The following is a 23,634-nucleotide window of genomic DNA, read 5'->3' as shown; positions in this document are numbered from 1 at the left end:
TGAACTGCAGCAGGCCAGGTTTCCCTGTCCATCAACTGCCAGAGTTTACTCAAACTCATGTCCATTGAGTCGGTGATGCCATGAAGCCATCTCATCCTCTGTCATCCCCTCCTCCTCCCACCTTCAATCTTTTTCAGCAGCAGGGTCTTTTCAAACGAATCACTTCTTCCCATCAGGTGGCCAAAGTATTGGAGTTTCAGCTTCAACATCAGTCTATCCAATGAATGTTCAGGGCTGATCTCCTTTAGGATTGACTGGTTTGGTCTCCTTGCAGTCCAAGGGACTCAAGAGTCTTCTCCAGAGACACCAGTTCAAAAGCATCAATTCTTTGACACTCAGCTTTCTTCATCATCCAACTCTCACATCCATACATGACTACTGGAAAAACCATAGCTTTGACTAGATGGACCTTTATTGGTAAAGTAATGTCTCTGCTTTTTAACATGCTATCTAGGTTGGTGGTAAATTTCATTCCAAGGAGTAAGTGTCTTTTAATTTCATGGCTGCAGTCACCATCTGCAGTGATTTTGGAGACCCCCAAAATAAAGTTTGACACTGTTTTCACTGTTTCCCCATCTATTTCCCATGAAGTTATGGGACCAGATTCCATGATCTTACTTTTCTGAATATTGAGCTTTAAGCCAACTTTTCATTCTTCTTCACTTTCATCAGGAGGCTCTTTAGTTCTTCTTTGCTTTCTGCCTTAAGGGTGGTGTCATTTGCATATCTGAGGTAATCGATATTTCTCCTGGCAATCTTGATTTCAGCTTGTGCTTCATCCAGCCCAGCATTTCTCATGATGTACTCTGCATATAAGTTAAATAAGCAGTGTGACAATATACAGCCTTGACGTACTCCTTTCCCGATTTGGAAAAGGTCTGTTGTTCCATGTCCAGTTCCAACTGTTGCTTCCTGACCTACATACAGGTTTCTCAAGAGGCAGGCCAAGTGGTCTGGGATTCCTATTGCTTGAAGAATTTTCCACAGTTTGTTGTGATCCACACAGTCAAAGGCTTTGGCGTAGTCAATAAAGCAGAAATAGATGTATTTCTGGAACTCTCTTGCTTTTCGATGAGCCAATGGATGTTGGCAATTTGATCTCTGGTTCCTCTGCCTTTTCTAAAACCAGCTTGAACACCTGGAATTTCTTGGCTCACATCCTGTTGAAGCCTGGCTTGGAGAATTTTGAGCATTACTTTACTAGCTTTGAGCTTCCCTGGTATCTCATAGTGTAAAGCGTCTGCCTGCAATGTGGAAGACCGGGGTTTGATCCTGGGTCAGGAAGATCTCCTGGAGAAGGAAATGGCAACCTACTCCAGTATTCTTGCCTGGATAATTCCATGGACAGAGGAGCCTGGTAGGCTACAGTCCACGGAGTCACAAAGAGTCAGACATGACTGAGCAGCTTCACTTTACTAGCTTGTGAGATAAGTGCAATTGTGCAGTAGTTTGAGCATTCTTTGGCATTGCCTTTCTTTGTGTTTGGCATGAAAACTGACCTTTTCCAGTGCCTGTGGCCACTGCTGAGTTTTTCAAATTTGCTGGCATACTTTCACATCATCTTTTAGGATTTGAAAGAGCTCAACTGGAATTTCATCACCTCCACTAGCTTTGTTTGTAGTGATGCTTCCTAAGTCCCACTTTACTTTGCAATCCAGGATGTCTGGCTCTAGGTGAGTGATCATAGCCTCATTATTATCTGGGTCATTAAGATTTTTTTTTATATAGTTCTTCTGTGTATTCTTGTCACCTCTTCTTAAAATCTTCTGCTTCTGTTAGGTCCATACCATTTCTGTCCTTTATTGTGCCCATCTTTGCATGAAATATCCAATTGGTATCTCTAATTTTCTTGAAGAGATCTCTAGTTTTTCCCATTCTATTGTTTTCCTGTATTTCCTTGTACTGATCACTGAGGAAGGCGTTCTTATCTCTCCTTGCTATTCCTTGGAATTCTGCATTCAAATGGGTATATCTTTTCCTTTTCTCCTTTGCTTTTTCACTTTAAGAAATATGTGTTTACAAATCTCAACCATGTTTGAGTTATAGAAGACTTCATTTATTATGAGCCAATAAATTTTGTTAAAATTTTAACTTGTTGGAAATTAATTATAAAAAGTATAAAATATATAATAAAAGATAGTTTTAGGAATTGCTTTCCTATTTCCTAACAAATGTAAATCTATGATTTCATCTCCCATAATAAATTGTGGACACGCTCTCCTACATGTTCAATAATTTTATAACCTTTGGGGGATACAAAACCAAGACATTTGTAAAGCATAAATCATTTGTTATTATATACTATACTCAAAATGTTAATTCTTACTTTAAATTCCACAGCATGAATGTGCTACCAATTACATTCTCAGAATCTTTTGAAGGACTTCCTTTTTTTCACATGTAATTCTTATATATGCAACACCACACACATATATACACATATGTACACAGAAACACATAGCTGATCGCTGAACAACATGGGTTTGAACTGTACTGGTGCACTTAAAGGTATCTTTTTTTCTTTTTCAATAAATACTGTTGTCCTCTGTGATGGACAGTTGCTTGAATCCAGGGATGTGGAAACCACAGATAGGGAGGGCCATATTTGGAATGTAGGTATTTGCAAATGTTGGTGTTCATGGTAGGTCCTGGAACCAATCCCTCACAGATATTGAGAAATGACTACATTCGTTATTTCAGTGAGTGAAAAATAGCTCAAAAAATGTAATGCTTTGTATATGAATTTGGAAATCTTTTCCTCCATATATTAGAAACATATAAAGGCTGTAAAAATTTTTCTTATACTATCAAAAATATTGCTCTTTAAAAAGTCTTTAGTTATTTTTTCTGGCTACTTTGATGACTAAATTTTTATTTATTTCAATCATTGGATCCACGAGACTTACTTTGAAATAATTAGGGAGAAATAGACTCAGACTTTTTCAAATTGGTAGCCAGTATCCTACTAGCAGCCAGTATCCCACTGACATTTACCAAGAAAAAAAAATTTCCTTCTGATTATAAATGCCAGATTTTATTAAATCTCCTGAAAATATCTTTAGATTTTCTACCCTTTTCTTCTGTCCCACAAGTTTTTAGTCATTATCATTTCATAATTCATTAAAATATTTGATAGGGCTGATTTGCAATCAAACTTTTGATTCTAGTCTTTTTCCTGGCTATTTGTATTTATTGATTTTTTCAGTTAAAATATATAAAATTCCAGCAACTATAAGCAAATTCCTATAGACATCTTTTCACTATTGAGTCTGACTATGTAATAAATTTTATGAATCATATGTATTCTTATTGATTTGAGTCATTTTATGTCTCTTCATAAAAATTGGCAGTTTTATTTAAAATATGTGCACATTTTGCTATGTTTGTATCTATTAATACATTTCATTTTTAACAGAAGCAACTTTAAATTCAAATTTCATCTAATCTTCATATAACATAGATGAATTGTTTTGCACCACTTCCTTAGCGACTTAGAGGGTAAAGGGTCTGCCTGTAATGTAGGAGGGCCTGGGTTCGATCACTGGGTCAGGAAGATCCCCTGCAGAAGGAAATGGCAACCCACTCCGGTACTCTTGCCTGGAAAACCCTGTGGATGGAGAAGCCTAGTGGGCTACAGTCCATGGGGTCAAAGAGTCAGACACGACTGAGTGACTTCACTTTCACTTTCAAGTTGTTTTGCCAGGAAGAAGGATGGCATAAATGTATTTTTTTTTTTTTTTTAATAAATGTTCCTAACAAACCATTAAACCAAAAAGTAATTTTTGAGATTAATCTTGGGGCAGAAAATGTGATAGCCAGTTCCAGTGGGTAAATAAACTAGAGTTGTGCCCTCACTGAGCTTACAGTTTAATGAGTGAAAAACTAAGGTATAAAAAGAAAATTAACCACTTTAGTGACAGAACTGATCCTTTTTTGCCTACTCCTGAGCATTTCAACTACATCACATGACATCCTATTTTACATCCAACATATGGGCTTTTCACTGCTCTCATCTGTTTGTTAGAATAGCCAAAATAGCAGGCATAGTCATGATACCCACAGCTGGTTGAACTGGGATCATGGCTCAGGTTTAAATGTGCAATGTAGAGTGAGGAAGTGCACAATTACTCAAATAAAGAACTTTTTGAAACAAAACTGTTTGCTATTTGCAATGCATAGATAACTGACAATATTTTTCAGTAACATTGGGTGTGTGTGTGGCTATACAGGAAATGATATAATTGATGGGATCATGAAAATAGCAATCAGAAATCTTCAGCTCTATTTTATATGAGAGAGGTACTCCTATAATTTGATTTAATGGAATTTATTGTTGTTTTTCAGTCGCTCAGTCGTGTCTGACTCTCTGTGACCCCATGGACTGCAGTGCACCAGGCTTCCCTGTCCTTCACCATCTCCTGGAGCTTGCTCAAATTCATGTCCACGAGTCGGTGATGCCATCCAATCATCTCATCCTCTGTTGTCCCATTCTCATCCTGCCTTCAATCTGATGGAATAACTCATGATTAATTTTAAGAATAAAGAGATAATTCTGTGACTAATACTTCATCAGTAATTTTAGCATTAAACTTTATGGTTTAACACATAATTTTCTACATTTTGTTTTAATTATTCCTCAGAACATGTTGTTAAAATCAGGTCATATGTTTATTTATATATTTTATGATAAGAAAATTGTAGTTTATAAAGCACAATTTTTTGAATAATCTTCTGTTGTTACAAAGGTATTTGGTAGTAGCATTTTTAATAAAATTAGTATAAAATTATAGTGGGAGTTTCAAAGTGTATTAGATTTTAAGGATCAAACATCTATCCTTGCTCTTTCTACTAAACTCCATAGATAATTCTTTACATATTCTTCCACCATTGCTCTGCTTCTCTAGTTGACAATGTTGCTGAATATTATTTTTTAGCATTTTCAGATCAATAAAGGTTAAATGTAAAAGACTTTTATGTGTGCTAAATGTGTAGCCTTTTCTATCCATAAGCTCTTTTAATTGAAATGAGATATTAGTTACATAGACTGAGAACCAATAGCAAAGAAAATTCATATTCATATAAATTTTATATGCAATAAATCAAGAATTTTTATCTAGAAATCTATGAGATTTATAGAAGAAAATTTTCCAATATAGTCATAACAATTGCTTGATGTTTTGTTCTTATCAACTTTGATTTCTATGGACTCTCTCACGTCCTTTGAATACAATCAACTATGGAAACAAATAAATCAGTCTACTAATACCTGCAACACTATAGAAATTACAGATAAATATATTGTGTTCTAGATGAAAATTCAATATTCAGTATGTTGTGTTGCATAAAACTGAAATGTAGCAAAATAATCTAAAATAATGCATTAATATCACATCTATTTTCTCTGTTTCTTGAATATCTGTAGTGTTGTCTCTTCTACTGCAGAAAGTTAAATTTCCAGTTTTCACCTCCAGCATCATTTATCTTTAGATTTGCTATTCTTTTTGAACCAATTTTCATATTAAGCCTAGACAAGATTTTTAATGTGTACAGGTGAAGCATCTAGCTTCTCAACTAAGTTACATCCAAATGAAACAACTGTTAGTGAAGGCATAACTTGAAAGACCATAATACCATATGGTCTCTTCCTGTGAGAAATTCCTCAGGCATTTTCTAAAAGTAATTATTTCAATATATAGATATTATATTTTACAACATGTGTGGCATATATTTGGAACTATATTTCTTCCTGAATTTCATTAGGTAGAACAATGTCTAAATCAATCATTACTTTGTTTTTTAAATATTACGTCATTCAAGTTATTCTGTTATTTGTATCTGTATGTGCACTCAAAAATTGCTTTCTAAGTTGTTTAATTTGCAGCATACTTAAAATGTTAAAAACCTTTATATTGCAAATCCAAGTGTAAAATTAATTTAATTAATCTTGACCTGAGTCACTAATTAGTAGAAATTCTTATAACAGACTGTATGATTCCTTGATTTTACCTGGCTAGAATGAATATACTTACAAGGAAAGTAAGTACATAACATTCCAGCCTTTATAGCTTTTTTGCACATATTGTTTTTCTTTTCTACACCATGTTTTTCTTTAACCCACCCAACTACCTTATGAAATAAATGGCATTTTTTTTCTCACTTTATAAACAAATGGGGTTTATTTGCATGTGGATTCTTTACTGTCTGAGCCACCATGGAAGTCAAAATGGCAATTAGCTGTTATTATTATTTTTTTTAATGACCAAATTCATACAATTACTTAGAGTTGAAGCTATGATTCTGAGATCGACCTAACTAAACCACCATCTGTCTCCACTGACTTAAGGATCAATGTTCAGATACCAGTGTCTTCCTCCCAGAGGATTTGATGTTCTATTGATTTGTCCATGCCATAAAAATTTCTGCCTCTGGCCTCATTTCAATTTCTCACATTTTAAGTCAATTATCTTTTGTTCTGAATTCTCAGCTACCATCAATGGTAATACGTATCAGTCTCATCTCAAACAGTAAAAAAATGAAAATTAGGAGTCCAAAAAAGATATATTTGGTATTTTTATATTAGCTTATTTTAATTTGTCCTTAATTAATAAAATATACTTTGTGGTTAAAACTTCATTCTGAGTCTGTGCTCCACCAATTAAACACATGATACTGTGTCTGTTCAGAATATACTGTGCAATGAAAGAGACATAAATTTTTTTAAATGAAAACAAACTAAATAAAAACAAGCTGCATTGAGAAAAGAGTAAAGTTCTGAGTAGAATGAGCAGAGACTAGAAGAAATGGGTTTCCCACCTTCCCTCTTCACAGAAATCTGCATTGCAGCTGACCTACCAGTGGAGGGACTGCAATCCTTCAGATCTCTTGCTCTCACAGGCAAGTGTGTGAAAGCAGCTTTGCAGCAGGGGGAATAATGGACTGTTTATTGGTAAGTAATGCTGTTTTGGGATACTACTAGAAGCAGCTCCTTTGACACATTTCTGTTTGTGCATCTGTTTTCCTCAGAGCTTAATCACAAAGATGAGATCACCAGGCAACATTTAACCTAGTTCCTGATTCCTGCTTTAGTAATGTGCACAACACTTTACCTAGCCAATTTATTCCTTTTATGGATTAGAAGGAGTAAGAATGAAGTAGATAAAGAATGACTAACTCTTTATCCCTAGTTTTCCCTTAGTAAATTTGCAAGTGGATCTCATGAGTGCAGGCAGACCTTTTGGGCAAGAGAACATCCAATTCCAGGCAGTGCACATGAGCAAGACAGTGCCCCAAGGAAAATCAGAAGTCAGTACATCTGCATGCAATGGAAAAATAACAAAGAATCTGACCTACTTACTAATGATTAACTGAGAATGTTTCCCTTTAAAATTTGTCATGACTGAGCAAAATTGTCAGAGTTGGTCTCTGGACACAAGTCTACTTTCTTCCCAGATTGCTAGTTCTTCTGAAAAAAAGAAAAAAAAAGAAAAAAAAAGAAACTTTCCTTTCTACCAACTCTTGCCCCTTGATTATTGGCTTTCAAGTGACAAGCAGCTGAACCTGAGGTAACAAACACCACATAATGGAGTTTTATGGAAACATGATCTTCTTGGCCCTAAAGACCACGGGGATGTTGGGATGTTAGAGTGCTATGACTGGAAAGAAGAATATACACATCAAGAGGGATATAAGTGAGTTCTAGTTCAGTTACAGTCTTGAGAAAATGGTTTCAGCTCACACATTTCAGGGCAAGCCAGGTGTCACCCTGAATCATTTCCAGATAATTCTGCTTTTTGAATCACAATGCCTCATTTACTTCATTTGCAAGCGGTGCTAGTAATATTAGCTACCTTATAGAATCATTAAGAACATTAAATGAGTTAATTTATAAGCAGATGACTGAGTTATAGTAAAGGAAATGTCACTTAGTCTTATTACCAATTAATTCTGTGAAACAGGTTCATCATACCAGGATTAGAGTCCAGAAGTTGCATATAAAATGAATGCAACCCTCAACACATAACAAATACCAATTCATTTAATGAAATATTTTTTCTCATTGTTAACTGTTAATTATTTATTGTTGATGATGCAGGAGGACGGTTTTGTAAATACTGACAGAATTGGTTTTAGAAATTGAATTGGGGCTTTAGAATCTGATACAGTTGTTTTGTATTGCATTTGTGCCACTAAACTGTCTGAGTGGCATTGTGAAAGTTGCTTAATCACTGTAACCCTGTTTCTCCCTTTGGGAAAATTAGTTAAAACACATATTTTGTGGTCATCAGAATGATAAACATGGCTAACCCTCAAATGCTGTCTGACATATAGCTGCTGTTCAGTTGCTCAGTTGTCTCCAACTCTTTGCAACCCCAAGGATTGTAACATGCCAGACTTTCCTGTCCCTCACTATCTCCCAGGGTTTACTCAAACTCATATCCATTGAGTCAATAATAGTATCCAACATCTCACCCTCAGTTGCCCCCTCTCCTCCTGCCTTCAACCATTCCCAGAGTTAGGGTCTTTTTCAATGATTCAGCTCTTCACATCAGGTGGCCGAAGTATTAGAGCTTCTGACATATCAGTTCAGTTCAGTCACTCAGTGGTGTGCGACTTTTTGCAACCCCATGAATCGCAGCACACCAGGCCCCTCTATCAATCACCAACATCCAGAGTTTACCCAAACTCATGTCCATAGAGTCGGTGATGCCATCCATCCATCTCATCCTCTGTCATCCCCTTCTCCTCCTGCCCCCAATCCCTCCTAGCATCAGGGTCTTTTCCAATGAGTCTACTCTTCGTGTGAGGTGGTCAAAGCATTGGAGTTTCAGCTTCAGCATCAGTCCTTCCAATGAACATCCAGGACTGATCCCTTTAAGGATGGGCTGGCTGGATCTCCTTGCAGTCCAAAGGACTCTCAAGAGTCTTCTCCAACACCACAGTTCAAAAACATCAATTCTTCGGTGCTCAACAGTCCAAATCTCACACCCATACACTACCAGTGGAAAAACCATAGCCTTTACTAGATGGATCTTTGTTGGCAAAGTAATGTCTCTGCTTTTTAATATGCTATCAAGGTTGGTCACAACTTTCCTTCCAAGGAGTTAGCATCTTTTAATTTCATTCTTGCAATCATGATCTACAGTGATTTTGGAGCCCCAAAATAAAGTCTGACACTGTTTCCACCGTATCCCCATCTATTTCCCATGAAGTGATGGGACCAGATGCCATAATCTTGGTTTTCTGAATGTTAAGATTTAAACCAATTTTTTTCACTCTCCTCCTTCATTTTCATCAAGAGCCTTTTATTTCCTCTTCACTTTCTGCCATAAGGGTGGTGTCATTTGCATATCAGAGGTTATTGATATTTCTCCTGGCAATCTTGATTCCAGCTTGTGCTTCTTCCAGCCCAGCGTTTCTCATTATGTACTCTGCATATAAGTTAAATAAGCAGGGTGACAATATACAGCCTTAACGTTCTCCTTTTCCTATTTGGAACCAGTCTGTTGTTCCATGTCCAGTTTTAACTGTTGCTTCCTGACCTGCATACAGGTATCTCAAGAGGTGGATCAGGTGGTTTGGTATTCCCATATCCTTCAGAATTTTCCACAGTTTATTGTGATCCACACAGTAAAAGGCTTTGGCATAGTCAATAAAGCAGAAATAGATGTTTTTCTGGAACTCTCTTGCTTTTTCGATGATCCAGCAGATGTTGGCAATTTGGTCTCTGGTTCCTCTGCCTTTTCTAAAACCAGCTTGAACATCTGGAAGTTCTCAGTTCACGTATTGCTGAAGCCTGGCTTGGAGAATTCTGAGCATTACTTTACTACTGTGTGAGATGAGTGAAATTGTGCAGTAGTTTGAACATTCTTTGGGATTGCCTTTCTTTGGGATTGGAATGAAAACTGATATTTTCCAATCCTGTGGCCACTGCTGAGTTTTCCAAATTGTCTGGCATATTGAGTGCAGCACTTTCATAGCATCATCTTTTAGGATTTGAAATAGCTCAACTGGAATTCCATCACATCCACTAGCTTTATTCTTAGTGATTTCTAAGGCCCACTTGACTTCACATTCTAGAATGTCTGCCTCTGGGTGAGTGGTCACACCATCGTGATAATCTGGGTCATGAAGTTCTTTTTTGTACTCTGTGTATTCTTGCCACCTCTTCTTAATATTTTCTGCTTTTGTTAAGTCCATACCATTTCTGTCCTTTATTGAGCCCATCTTTGCATGAAATATTCCCTTGGTATCTCTAATTTTCTTGGGGAGATCTCTATTCTTTCCCATTCTGTTTTTTCCTCTATTTCTTTGCACTGATCGCTGAGGAAGGCTTTCTTATCTGCCCTTGCTATTCTTTGGAACTCTGCATTAAAATGGGAATATATTTCCTTTTCTCCTTTGCTTTTTGCTTCTCTTCTTTTCAAAGTTATTTGTAAGGCCTCCTCAGACAGCCATTTGCCTTTTTGCATTTCTTTTCCATGGGGATGGTCTTGATCCCTGTCTCCTGTACAATGTCATGAACCTCCATCCATAGTTCATCAGGCACTCTGTCTATCAGATCTAGTCCCTTAAATCTATTTCTCACTTCCACTGTATAATCATAAGGGATTTGATTTAGGTTCATACCTGAATGGTCTAGTGGCTTTCCCTACTTTCTTCAGTTTAAGTCTGAATTTGTCAATAAGGAGTTCATGATCTGAGCCACAGTCAGCTCTGGGTCTTGTTTTTGCTGACTGTAGAGAACTTCTCCTCTTTGGCTGCAAACTTATAATCAATCTGATATTGGTGTTGACCATCTGGTGATGTCCATGTGTAGAGTCTTTTCTTGTATTGTTGCAAGAGGGTGTTTGCTATGATCAGAGTGTTCTCTTGGCAAAACTCTATTAGACTTTGCCCTGCTTCATTCCGTACTCCAAGGCCAAGTTTACCTGTTAGTCCAGGTGTTTCTTGAGTTCCTATTTTTGCATTCCAATCCCTGTTAATGAAAGGACATCTTTTTGGGGTGTTAGTTCTAAAAGGTCATGTCGGTCTTCATAGAACCATTCAACTTCAGCTTCTTCAGCATTACTGGTTGAGCCATAGGCTTGGATTACCATGACATTGAGTGGTTTGCCTTGGAAACGAACAGATCATTCTCTTGTTTTTGAGATTGCATCCAAGTACTGCATTGCAGACTCCTTTGTTAACCATGATGGCTACTCCATTTCTTCTAAGGGATTCTTGCCCACAGTAGGAGATATAATGGTCATCTGTGCTAAATTCACCGACTCCAGTCCATTTTAGTTAACTGATTCCTAGAATATCGACATTCACTCTTGCCATCTCCTGTTTGACCACTTCCGATTTGCCTTGATTCATGGACCTAACCCTCCAGGTTCCTATGCAATATTGCTCTTTTCAGCATCGGACCTTCCTTCTATCACCAGTCCCATCCACAACTGGGTAATTTTTTTTCTTTTTTTGCTTTGGTTCCATCCCTTCATTCTTTCTGGAGTTATTTCTCCATTAATCTCCAATAGCATATTGGGCACCTACCGACATGGGGAGTTCCTCTTTCAGTGTCCTATCATTTTGCCTTCTCATACTGTTCATGGGGTTCTCAAGGAAAAAATACCGAAGTGGTTTGCCATTCCCTTCTCCAGGGGACCACATTCTGTCAGACCTCTCCACCATGACCCGTCCATCTTGGGTGGCCCCACACAGCATGGCTTAGTTTCACTGAGTTAGACAAGGCTGTGGTCCTGTGATCAGATTGGCTAGTTTTCTGTGATTATGGTTTCAGTGTGTCTGCCCTCTGATGCCCTCTCGCAACACCTACCATCTTACTTGGGTTTCTCTTACCTTGGACGTGGGGTATGTCTTCATGGCTGCTCCAGCAAAGTGCAGCTGCTGCTCCTTACCGTGGACGAGGTCGCCCCTCTTGATCTTGAATGTGGAGTACCTCCTCTTGGCCCTCCTGCGCCCGCGCAGCCACTGCTTCATGGACATGAGGTAGCTCCTCTCATATGCCGCCCCTGACCCTGGGCGTGGGATAGCTCTTCTAGGCCCTGCTCTGCGCCATCTGTCGCAGCCACTGTGCTTCTGACATGTTACAGGTTCCTAATTCATGTTAATTCTTTCTCTTGTCCTGCACATGATTAACAGTCTTCTCAAATGTAGTTTATTAAAACACAAAAATAAGATTTGCTTGATTTTAAAATTGCTAAAGAAGCCAGACACTTTGCCTATTTAGTGCATTCAGTTATCTGGTGGAGTTCCTTAGAATTAAAGTAGTATTGTTGCTCATGATTTTTTTTTAAAGAGATTGAAGTTACTTACATAACAGACACTGTGGCTTAAAACTTCAATGTTAATAATGAATTATGCACCATTTCAGGGGCTTTTTAGCAGATTTAAGCACATTTGAGTAGGATTCTTTGCATTTGTGTAGCATTCTAAAATACTCAAGCAAATCATTTAATAATATCTGAATGTTGTGAATTTTGAGGAGAGTCCTATTGCTCACATTCTGAAGCGGGGTACTAAGGAACACTCCACAGTACCATTTAGATAACAAACAATTCCTTTTTTAAGGTGAAAAAGTCACTGCCCATTTAGACTTACCAATATGTGACAGTATAGTCACCCAATTCCCCTCACTGAGACACACACCCAGGTTCTGAGGAATGAAAACTACAAAGGGTAATAGAACAAGACCAGAGTGTACACTTCTCTGCTGCTGTTTCTCCCATCAACCTATTGATCCAGGTGGCTGTACCAACTTCAGCTTTCTGCAGCCTTCTCTGACATCACAAAAATGGCCTCCCAGCCTCTAACCTGCCCTTGAACTAATGATTTCCATAATGGATTCATGTGTTCTTTCTCAAACTCACCAGGGATAATGACATGTATCCCTCCTTATAAATTAAAATGTATATACTTCATGTGGTGGGGGGCAATGATATTTTGTCACCAAAGTAGGACATTTTTGAGATTAAAATATGGCTTTATTAAGAATTACTTTAGGACAACTGGAGTCCCCCAGAACTCCTTGTAGCAAAAAGGGATGTGCGGGATTTTCAGGAACTAATCATGCTTGCTACACTTGAGTTTCTCTTTTATAATTTTCATCCTTTTTTTCTGTATGTTCTGGCTACACTCAATTGGTGTTGTACCCTAAGAGGGCTTTTCTCAAATTTAGATAAACCCTTGTGATCTGTCTCCCGAGATAAAGCCATTGCTTCTTTGATCTCATTTTCAATTATCTATTTAAATTATCCAGCCACACTGGACTCCTCACTTCTGGACCTCCCAGCCTCACTTGTCCTCAGGGTTTTACATGTGTTACACCTTCTACCTACTCATTTCTCCCAGAACAGCAGCTCACTATTTCCTCCAGGTCACTCAATGTCACCTTCTCAGTGGGACCATCCCAGCTTACCCCAATTCAAGTATTGGCCCTCTTCCTCATCTATTCCATACATCCCTTCTCTGCTTTATTTCTCCTTTAGCATTTATTTTCAAACCCTAAACATATTACATATATATAGTCATGTTCATTGTTATATTTCCAGGATCTACAACAGAATTCATCACATAGTGGTAAACAAGTATCTGTGAATTTGAGGGTACCTCTCTGTATTTCTTCCCAGGTGACATGAGTGGTAAAGAACCCGCCAGCCAATGAAGGAGATCAAAGAGATGCCAGTTCAATCCCTGGGTTGGAAGACCTCCTGGAGAAGGGCATGACAACCCACCCCAGTATTCTTGCCTGGAGAATCCCATGAACAGAGGAGCCTGGTGGGCTACAGCCCATAGGATCACAAAGAGCTTGACATGACTGAAGCCACCTAGCATGCGTTCACACACTGCACTTGAACCTCCCTTTGTCTACACCATACAATCCTCCTTTCTTGGTCTGCTGAAGTTGTATTTATTCTTAACAATTCAGCTCATGTGTAAGCTGTTTTAGGAAACTTTCCCTCACTTCCATGTCTCTCACAGGCACTGAACTTGCATCATTTTATTGTAACTATTCTTCTACTTGCCTATCTCAGCCTTAGACTAGGAGCTACTTCAGATCAGGGAATGAAATTTATCTCTGTTTCTCTAATGCAATACAGTGCCTGCAATACTGAGTGGATAACTACACATTTCTTATGTTAGTGTAGCCAATCCTTTTGCCTCTTTTCTGTTTGATCACTCCTGTTTGTTTGTTTTAGACCTTAATCATAAAGAGGAGATCATTAAGCAGAATGTAACTTAGCTCCTGATTTCTCCTTTACTAAATACAGTCAACTCTTTATTTAACATGCTGACTCATTTTCTGAAATAGAAGGAGTAAGAATGAAAAATTTAACAGTTAAAGATTTACCAACACTCTACCTCTAGCTTTTCTTTACTAAAGTCACTGGATCTCATTGTCATAAGTGGACCACACAGCCAATAGAACACCTATTGCAGGTAGACACTGTGAGCAAGACAATGCCCCATGGAAGACCAGAAGTCAGCAGGTCTGCATGCAACAGAAAGATGAAGACTGCCTGCCTCAATGATTACCTGAGATTATTTTCTTTTTTTTCCCCTTTAAAAATTGGCATGGCTGACTTACGTCAGGGTTGGTCTCTGGATATAAGTCCACTATTCCCCTCAGATTGCCTGCTTTTTGAATAAAGTATCTTTCTTCTCCATAGATGCTTGCCTCTCAATTTATTGGCTGTTGAGTGGTAAGAGACAGAGCCTGTAGCCTGTTCCATTAGGGAAGGCACTGCATGTGGAGTTAATCAAAATCATTTTTTAAATGCTCCTAATGCTCACAAATTTCTCTAAAATTTCCTTGTTAACAACTGGCCATTCTTTTGCATGCCTACCATCCTAGGTTAATCATATTTCAATGTGATGTTGTATGGCATTGTGCATATGATGTTAATGATATTTCAATGTGATGTTGTATAGCATTGTGCATATGATGTCATACCTAAGAAATCTTTGTCTAATCTAAGATCAGGTAGGTTTTCTCATTTTCCTCCTAGAATTTCTATATTATTGGATATTATATTTAGATCTATAATACATTCTGAGATATTTTTGTGTGTATGCTATGAGGTTAGGGTGGAGATTTTCCTTACTTTCCTCCTCCCCCACCACATCCTCCCCTCCCCTTTTCCTTCTTCCCACTCCCTCCCCAAAATCATCATCTTTTTTTAAAAAAATTCTTCTGCTTCTCCTTTCCTTCTTCTGGTTCCAAGTGTATATCTACTTGTCCTGGTGCCATTTGTTAAAAATAATAATTATTTCCTCATTGAACTGCATTGACACTTTTGTTAAAAATCAATTGACCATAAATATAAAGAAACATTTCTGAACTCTCAACTGTGTTCCACTGACCTCACCTATCCTTCTGCCTATATCAGAGTATCTTAATTACTATAACTTTGCAGTAACTTTTGAAAATAGGTAGTATGTTCCCTCCAACTTAGCCTTTTATAAAACTATTTTGTCTTCTGGATCTTGTATTTTATATAAACTTTTTAAGTAAACTTTCAGTTTATACAAAAAATGTCTATAGGGATTTTTGATAGGGATTCTTTAAACTGTTTAGATCAATTTGAGTAGAAAATGGTGTCAACTATATCACGTCTTCCAACCATGATTATAGAATATCTCTTGATTTTATTTAGAACTTTAATTTCTCTCAGCAGTTTTGCAATTGTCAGTGTAAAAAGGTTATGCTTCTTTTGATAAATTTATTCTTCTTTTGATAAATTTATTCTCTTTGAATGCTATTGTGAATGGGATTGATTTCTGTATGTTGATCCTATATTTTGTGACCTGGCAAACTAGTTTATTAATCCTGATAGATTGTTTGGAGCTTTCATTTGTTTTTCATTTTAGCATGTGACATGATAAATTTATATTCCATATATTATTATACATCCTAAACTCTAATTTTTTCTGCATGTTTATTATAAACTATTAATATTGATTTTCCACCCCACAAAACTTAGCTTTAAGACAAATTTGCATACCCTGTTTGTTTCATTTATCTTAACAAGAAGTAAAGATTACGACAACCAAAGAATTCTTCCTGCTATTTCGGAGAGCAATGTAAATTTAGGTCTGAATACAAAATAGTGATATGTCTCAAATATTTTTTTTGTTTCAGTATTGTTTTTTTCAGTTTCCATATTACTTTCACATGTTGTCTGGTTTGATTCTTACATGTATCATTATTTCCCACTTAAGAAAAAGCACCGCAAGGCTCAGATGATTATGCTTCCTAATAAATGGCAAAGCTTCAGCAAAAAATCAGCAATCCCTTACTCTGTCTTGATTATTTCCACTACACCACAGAATTCATTTAATTTAGGAGGCAACACAAAAATCTATATATAACCCCATTGTTTGGTAAGCTTTATTTCCTGATGACTTGAGAGTCTCAGGTGATACTTCATCATCTAAGGTACTTATTCACAACTCAAAATTCTATTGTCCATGGAAAATGCATCAATTTTTTCACTGACAGTCTATAAAATTTTCTTTGAGTTTGTAAAGGTCTATACATTTATTTTCATAAGAGTCAAGTTTAGAAAATAGGAGATTACACTAGCTATTAACTCTCCTGGGGTATGCTATTAGTCCTCAAAAGGTTTGCCAAGATTGTCCTTCAGTGTAATTTCATTTAGTAATATCACTAATGATCCCATTAAGGACATTAAAAGTTTTCTTTTCTGATCGATCTTGAGAATATCAAACTCTATAAAGTATCTACAGACTAATCAGTTAAATAAATCAAGGTCACCTTTAAGATGGCATCCTAAAGCTAATTGTGGGTATAAGACTTGTTACACAACACTCATCCAGAGGTAGCTATTTCTAAGCACCAGGGTTACATCAAGTAAATTATTTCACATGTTCAACAATCTATTCTGTGTGCAAAGTTACTCAGGAGAACGTGATATATTGGAGGGAAAAAATGAGATCATAGATTTTTTTCAGAATACAGTATCTCATAGGCAGATAGATGAATAGATGCTTCCAGTCTAAAATGTTACAGCCTACAATTTTACAGTTTAAAATTTTATAGTCTAAAATTGAAATGTGTAAGCAATAAGTTCTTGTATATGTCTTTTACTTTCCATTTTTTTCCCCACTATATTCAAGTTAGAATGGGGAAGTGGGAAGAAAAGATAAGTTTTGTTAAAGATTATTTACTTGCTAGTCATGTGCTAACACTGCTTGCTGTTAAGTCATGTGTTAACACTGTTTACAGCAAGGCAAGTTATACAGTATCAGAGCTTTGCAGTTCAGTTAATATTTTTTTCTAGCTCAAAATATAGCTTATCTTTCTTGTGTTTAAGAGTTCTTCACTGTATTTCTCTTTGTAAAGAAAAACTTAATAATACACAATTGTAGACCAGAAAATAAATATTACTGGAGCTTTATTAACATAAATAGCTGCCATGTTTCTTTATATTGGGCTTGTATGATCTGGGGGCAATTATGTGGATATCAACAGTATTTCTTAGTAGTTTAGAGCTAGAGAGGACCCAAAGCAAATAGCATATAACTTTCTCATTTTGTAAGGGAAAAAGCTACAGGAGGAAATTCTGTTGACTTTATCTAAATATGAACAAATTGTGTCCTCAATAGGTCTTAAATATACTTCTCCTCATCCCCAGATGATACAGTTGGGTTTCCTGAAAAGCAAACTAGGAGGTCAGTGGTCAAATGTTCATGTGCAAGAAGTTAATGCATAAATGCTTTTGGATGAATGTGTCTTAGGGCAGGAAGAAACCAGGATTGGGCACAAGAGAAATTGAACTGCTTGGTCCTCCCACAATGACCTCAGCCAATCCTTTTCTGGGGGAACTCTAAAGTGAGACGAACACCCCATTTGTGTCCCAGCTGGGGCAGTTGGCCTTTATCCTCTTACACTGGTCATCATTCTATGAGGGCCGTCCCTTGGGACAAGACCACGGGACACAGTGGCTCTCTCCAGTGCAGAGGCAGCCTCATAGAAGGACTCAGCGACAGCTGCGTGTGCCAACCCTTCCACCAGCTCTGGAGTGAATGCCTCCTTCTCTAGGGGGTACTAGGAATGGCGCGATCACATACACTGCATTGAAATTGTGTATTTCACTGGAAGACAGGTTCTCCTGTTGTCAAGGGTGACACAATAAAACAAACTGACATAAAAATCACATTAAAAATAACCCTTCCCTACTGCTTAGTCATGTCTGCCTCTCGGCAACTCCATGGCACGTAGCCCACCAGGTTGCTCTGTCCATGGAATTTTCCAGGCAAGGATACTGGAATGGGTTGCCATTTCCTACTCTAGGGGATCTTCCTGACCCAAAAATTGAACCTGTGTCTCCTGTGTTTCCTGCATTGGCAGGCAGATTCTTTACCACCAGCGCCAGTGTAGTATTTTTCCAATGGGGAAAATACGTAGAAAGGAAGATGTTTAACATGAATAGTCGGCTTCCCTGGTGACTCAGTGATGGAGAATCCACCTGCCAATGCAGGAGATGTGAGGTCAATCCTTGCGTCCGGATAATCCTCTGGAGAAGGAAACGACAACCCACTCTAGCGTTCTTCCATGGGAAATCCCATGGGCTGATGAGCCTGGTGGACTCTAGTGCCTGGGATTGCAAAGAGCCAGACACAGCTGAGTGACTAAGAAGCAGCAACATTGAATATTAATATTTGGAAATGGCTTTTTCAAAAGTAATTTATTTTGCAATTCCAGGGGTTATTTTTAAGTATTCTTTATACTGATTTAAAAATGAGATATGCAAAGTTTTTAGAAGAAAAACTAGAGTAAAATTTACTAATTTTCTTAATAAACCTGGAATAGTTTATATTAGTTTCCTAGGACTACTGTAACAAATGACCACAAGCTGGTGACTTTAAAACAACAGAAGAGTATTCTTTAACAGTGTGGGAGGCCAGAAATCTGAAGCCAGGGTGTCAGCATGGTTGGTTTTTTTTCTGGAAGTTCTGAGGAATGTCTATCCTGTGACTATCTCCTGGCTTCTGGTGGTCACCAGGAGTCCCTGACTTTCTCTGCTTGTGGCTGCCTCATGTGGCCTTCTTCCCTGTGTGTGTCACTGTCTGTGTGCCCTCTGCACTTTGTATAAGAACACCAGTCATTAGATTTAAGGCTCACCTAGTCTTAGCTAATTACTTCTGCACATAACCTGTTTCTAAATATTGTCACATTCTGTGGTTCCATGTAGACAATTATCTTTTGGAGACACAATTCACCCCACTGCATATGTATTCAGGCTTCTCCTTGTCATTGCAATTAGAGAAATAATCATAAAATACTCAATTTTCCCATGAATATAAAATTACATTTGAGGTTCATTTTTCACTATATATTTATCATTGCAATTACATGTATCCTTATAGTAAATATTGAAAATTATTAGATTAAAAAATACAAAAAGGGTATTCATGCTTTGAGTTCACTTATTGTACTTAAGACCTTATGTACTTTAAACAGAGGGATACAAAGAGAGCACATAAAATAGCCTGAAGACCACTGTACATTTGGTATGAAATAAATATGAGGAAAAATAAACTTCCATTTAAAATTTTAAAAAAGTATACTGTTTGCCTTGAAAGTAAGACCACATGGGAAATGATTTAAATGAATTACACCTCTTTAAAATACTACATGTTTGATTTTATTTAATCTTGTGTCTTTTTTTTCTGACAAAGCATTTTTTTTTCTAGATGTAAAGATAGTTTAATGCATTCCATCAAACTTAGAGCTACCTCATAGTAGTTTTCTAGACATTTCATAAATGCTTGTGGTGGCACTCATCTTCCTAATGATGTTTTTCTCAATGATATTTTTAAATGAAAGGGCAGACCCAACATTTCTCTTTACTTACTCTCATTTCTCAAGTTATTCAAAGCTGATCTTAATATATTACTCTTGAAAAGTTACTAGGAAACTGGTGCCTACTACTCAGTTGATAAGCAAATAAGCTTTAAGGCATCAAAAACTGCTCTTCAATTAACTCCTAAATGGTACAGAAGGACTGAATCTGTGAGACACTAATAGGTTGGAAGAACAGGCAACCCAGTTCAACAGGACTACTTAAGCCACCAAAACATATTTACGCATATTCAAAAGACCTCTTAAAACTTCCACGAACATTTTAGCAGAATTTGGCTTTAGCATGCTGTTTTCTGGCTTTCTGGTTAGATGGGTCTCTCTTTCTTTTTGTTCAAATATTCTTGAATTCATCCCCAAGCTATCCCCTACAATGCAAGCAGATTAATTTTGAAGAAGTTAACATTCTTTCTTTAGCTCTTTTTGTATAGACACATGGATATATAAAGAGATATGATAGACAGATACAGAGATAAATGATAGGTAGATGATAATAAATGATAGATAGATGACAGATAACCTCTTTATAAGAGTCTACTAAAGTAAAGAAGAAATTAGGTAGCCTTTCCCTTTCCCAGGGGATCTTCCCAACCCAGGGATTGAACCCAGGTCTCCAGCATTGCAGGCAGATTCTTTACCATGTGAACCACCAGGGAAGCCCAGAACAACAAAAGACACAGACAACTGAAATGAAGTATCTGAGTTTGTACTGATGTGAGAGTTGGGCCATAAAGAAAGCTGAGCACTGAAGAATTGATGCTTTTGAACTATGGTGTTGGAGAAGACTCTTGAGAGTCACTTGGACTGCAAGGAGATCAAACCAGTTCATCATTAGGGAAATCGGTTCTGAATATTTATTAGAAGGACTGATGCTGAAGCTGAAGCTCCAACACTTTGGCCACCTGATGCAAAGACCTGACTCATTGGACTGAAGGCTGGAGGAGAAGGGGACGACAGAAGGTGAGATGATTGGATGGGATCACTGAGTTGGTGGACATGAGTTTGAGCAACCTCTGGGAGTTGGTGATGGAATGGAAGCGTGCTGCAGTCCATGGGGTCACAAAAAAGCCAGATATGAGTGAGTGACTGAATTGAACTGAACTGAGGTTGTACTGAGAGTTAATACCAGAAATAACACAAAGTATCCTCATCACTCTTCTTTTCACCCTGGCATGTACCCTGAAGTAAATGCCACTTCCTGCTGAAAAGTATATGTGACAATGAATAGAGCTATATCTGATAATCCAAGTCTTTAAGTCCTAGTAATCAGAAAAGAAAGCCATTTGGGAATGTAGGTTTGTAGTGTTTTAAAAATAGATTCTTCCCTATAGAAAATGCAGGAACAAGGAAGATTACTGGCATTAAATCATTATGGGATTGGTTAGTTGAAGCTAAAGTTTAGGGGAAATTGAAAGAGCAAGTATTGATATTTGGGAGCAAACAGACACCAAGGGGGGATTGGGTTCCATTCATGATGTGGAAGTGAACAACACTCAGCAGAGACTACCTGGAGAAGTACTTTAAAAATACACATAAAAGTGCTTAAAAGAGAAAAAATCAGGCAAATTTAAATATTTGCTTGAGCCCAAAAGAAAAAAAAAAAAAAGCTATATTGAAAACACTGAAAATCAAGAACTTTGCTAGGGACTTCCAAGAATGAATAATGAACCTATTTTCAAGGCAGGAACAGAGACACAGATGTAGAGAACAGACTTGTATACACAGCAGGGGAAGGAGACAGTGGGATAAACTGAGAGAGTAGCATTGACATTTATGCACTACCATATGTAAAACAGATAGCTAGCGCGAAGCTGCTGTATAACAAAGGGCTCCTCTAGATTCTCTGTAATGACCTAGATGGAAGGGATGATGGGAGTGGGAGGCGGGCTCAAGAGGAGGGGGTATATGTATACTTCTAGCTGATCCGCAGTGTTGTAAAGCAGAAACTAACAATGTTGTAAAGAAATTATGCTCCAATCAAAAATAAATAAACAAACAACAACAACAATAACAACAAAAAGATGTACCCTTTGATCTGAAAAAGCTGAATTTTACAATAGTCATGATACAGTGGGTTTAAAGACACTGGGTATAATGCAAAAAAGGCAGTAATCTCTGACAGATGAGAATCAAATTAGATACATATTATATTGTCTCAGTTTGCTATCTTAGAAGATAGTAGGATACAGATGTGGTGGTATGAATCAGAGGCCTCTAGAGAAATAGAACCAAAGGATGAAAATATATATCTATTTTGCTAGGAATTGGCTCATACAGTTGTGGAAGAGGATGTCAAATCTGAGATCTGTAGTACAGGTCAGCAGTAAAACTCTCTGTTATAATTTTAAAGCAGGAACTTCTCTTTTTTGGAAACCTCCATTTTTGCTCTTAAGACCTTCAACTGATTAGATGAAGCCCACTCAAACCATCAAGAGTATCTCCTTTACTGAAGGTCAACTGTTTGTAGATGTTAATCATATGTACAAAATATTACCTTCACAGAAACATCAATATAAAATTTTGACCAAAGAGCTGGGTACTATAGCTTAACCAAGTTGATGTATACACTTCACCATTGTGAACAGGAACCCATACACATGTTGACAGACTTGCTGAGCTAGGGGGATAGAACTGAAAGCCTAGGAATACCATGGCAGCTAGATTTTGCTGGGCAGAATGCCAGGGAAGATCAAGCTACACATAGAGAGAAGACTAGTGAACTAAGGAGCATCATCTCTGAATATTCCCCATGTGCATGTGAGAAGACTATGTGATACTAAGGAAAGAACTACCCTGAAAGATTAGAGATGAAATTCCTACACTCACACAGATCAGGAATAGCACCTGTAGTCATCAGCCAGACTCAAATTCATTAGTGTAGGTATTGTATTCAAAAAACTTGCTTCATGGGTGGGGAAAAAGTAGCTGTAAACTGAGTGCTGTTCTGGACTTGTCTAACTAGTCATGAAAGTAAAATCTGAAAAAAAAATCAATGGATGTTTAAATAAGTTCTCCATGTCCCACAACAAAGTCTAGGAATACTATAGGAAAATAAGACACATAACATCCAACAAGATAAAATTCACCAACACGTGCTTCCAATAAAAAAATTAGCCCACATATAAAGAAACAGAAATAAAATTAATTAATAAGACAGTATTGCTACTGTGATGTTTCTATTTACAATTCTGACACCAAATATGTGGGTTTTTCACACCAAACAACTCTCCCATTCTCTGTGGATACTAACTGCATGTCTGTCAATTTTATTTTAACACTAACTACCTGGACTTAGCACAGATTTTACAGGTTAAGGACTCATCCCATAAGACTGCTTATCACTTCAGATGTCAATTGCAAGTAGTGGGTCCCCAGGTTACCAGGATTTCTGTCCACTTTGGCTAAAAACTGGATGTTTCAAAATTTTGCTCTAATGCTTATACAACTCAAGGAAACACTTTACTTACAAATACCAGTGTATTATAAGTGTGAAGTCCCTCAGTTGTATCTGACTCTTTGCGACCCCATGGACTGCAGCCTACCAGGCTCCTCCATCCATGGGATTTTCCAGGCAAGAATACTGGAGTGGGTTGCCATTTCTTCCTCCAGGAGAGCTTCCCGACCCAGGGATTGAACCCGAGTCTCCCACATTGTAGGCAGATGCTTTACTGTCTGAGCTACCAGGGAAAAGGACCTTGTAAAAGATGCAAATAGAAAGAACAGGTACATAGGACAGATGAGGAAGT

Source organism: Odocoileus virginianus, unplaced genomic scaffold (genome assembly GCF_023699985.2).
Source record: "Odocoileus virginianus isolate 20LAN1187 ecotype Illinois unplaced genomic scaffold, Ovbor_1.2 Unplaced_Scaffold_11, whole genome shotgun sequence".
Classification (NCBI taxonomy): domain Eukaryota; kingdom Metazoa; phylum Chordata; class Mammalia; order Artiodactyla; family Cervidae; genus Odocoileus; species Odocoileus virginianus.
Note: the sequence above shows the minus strand (reverse complement) of the source record.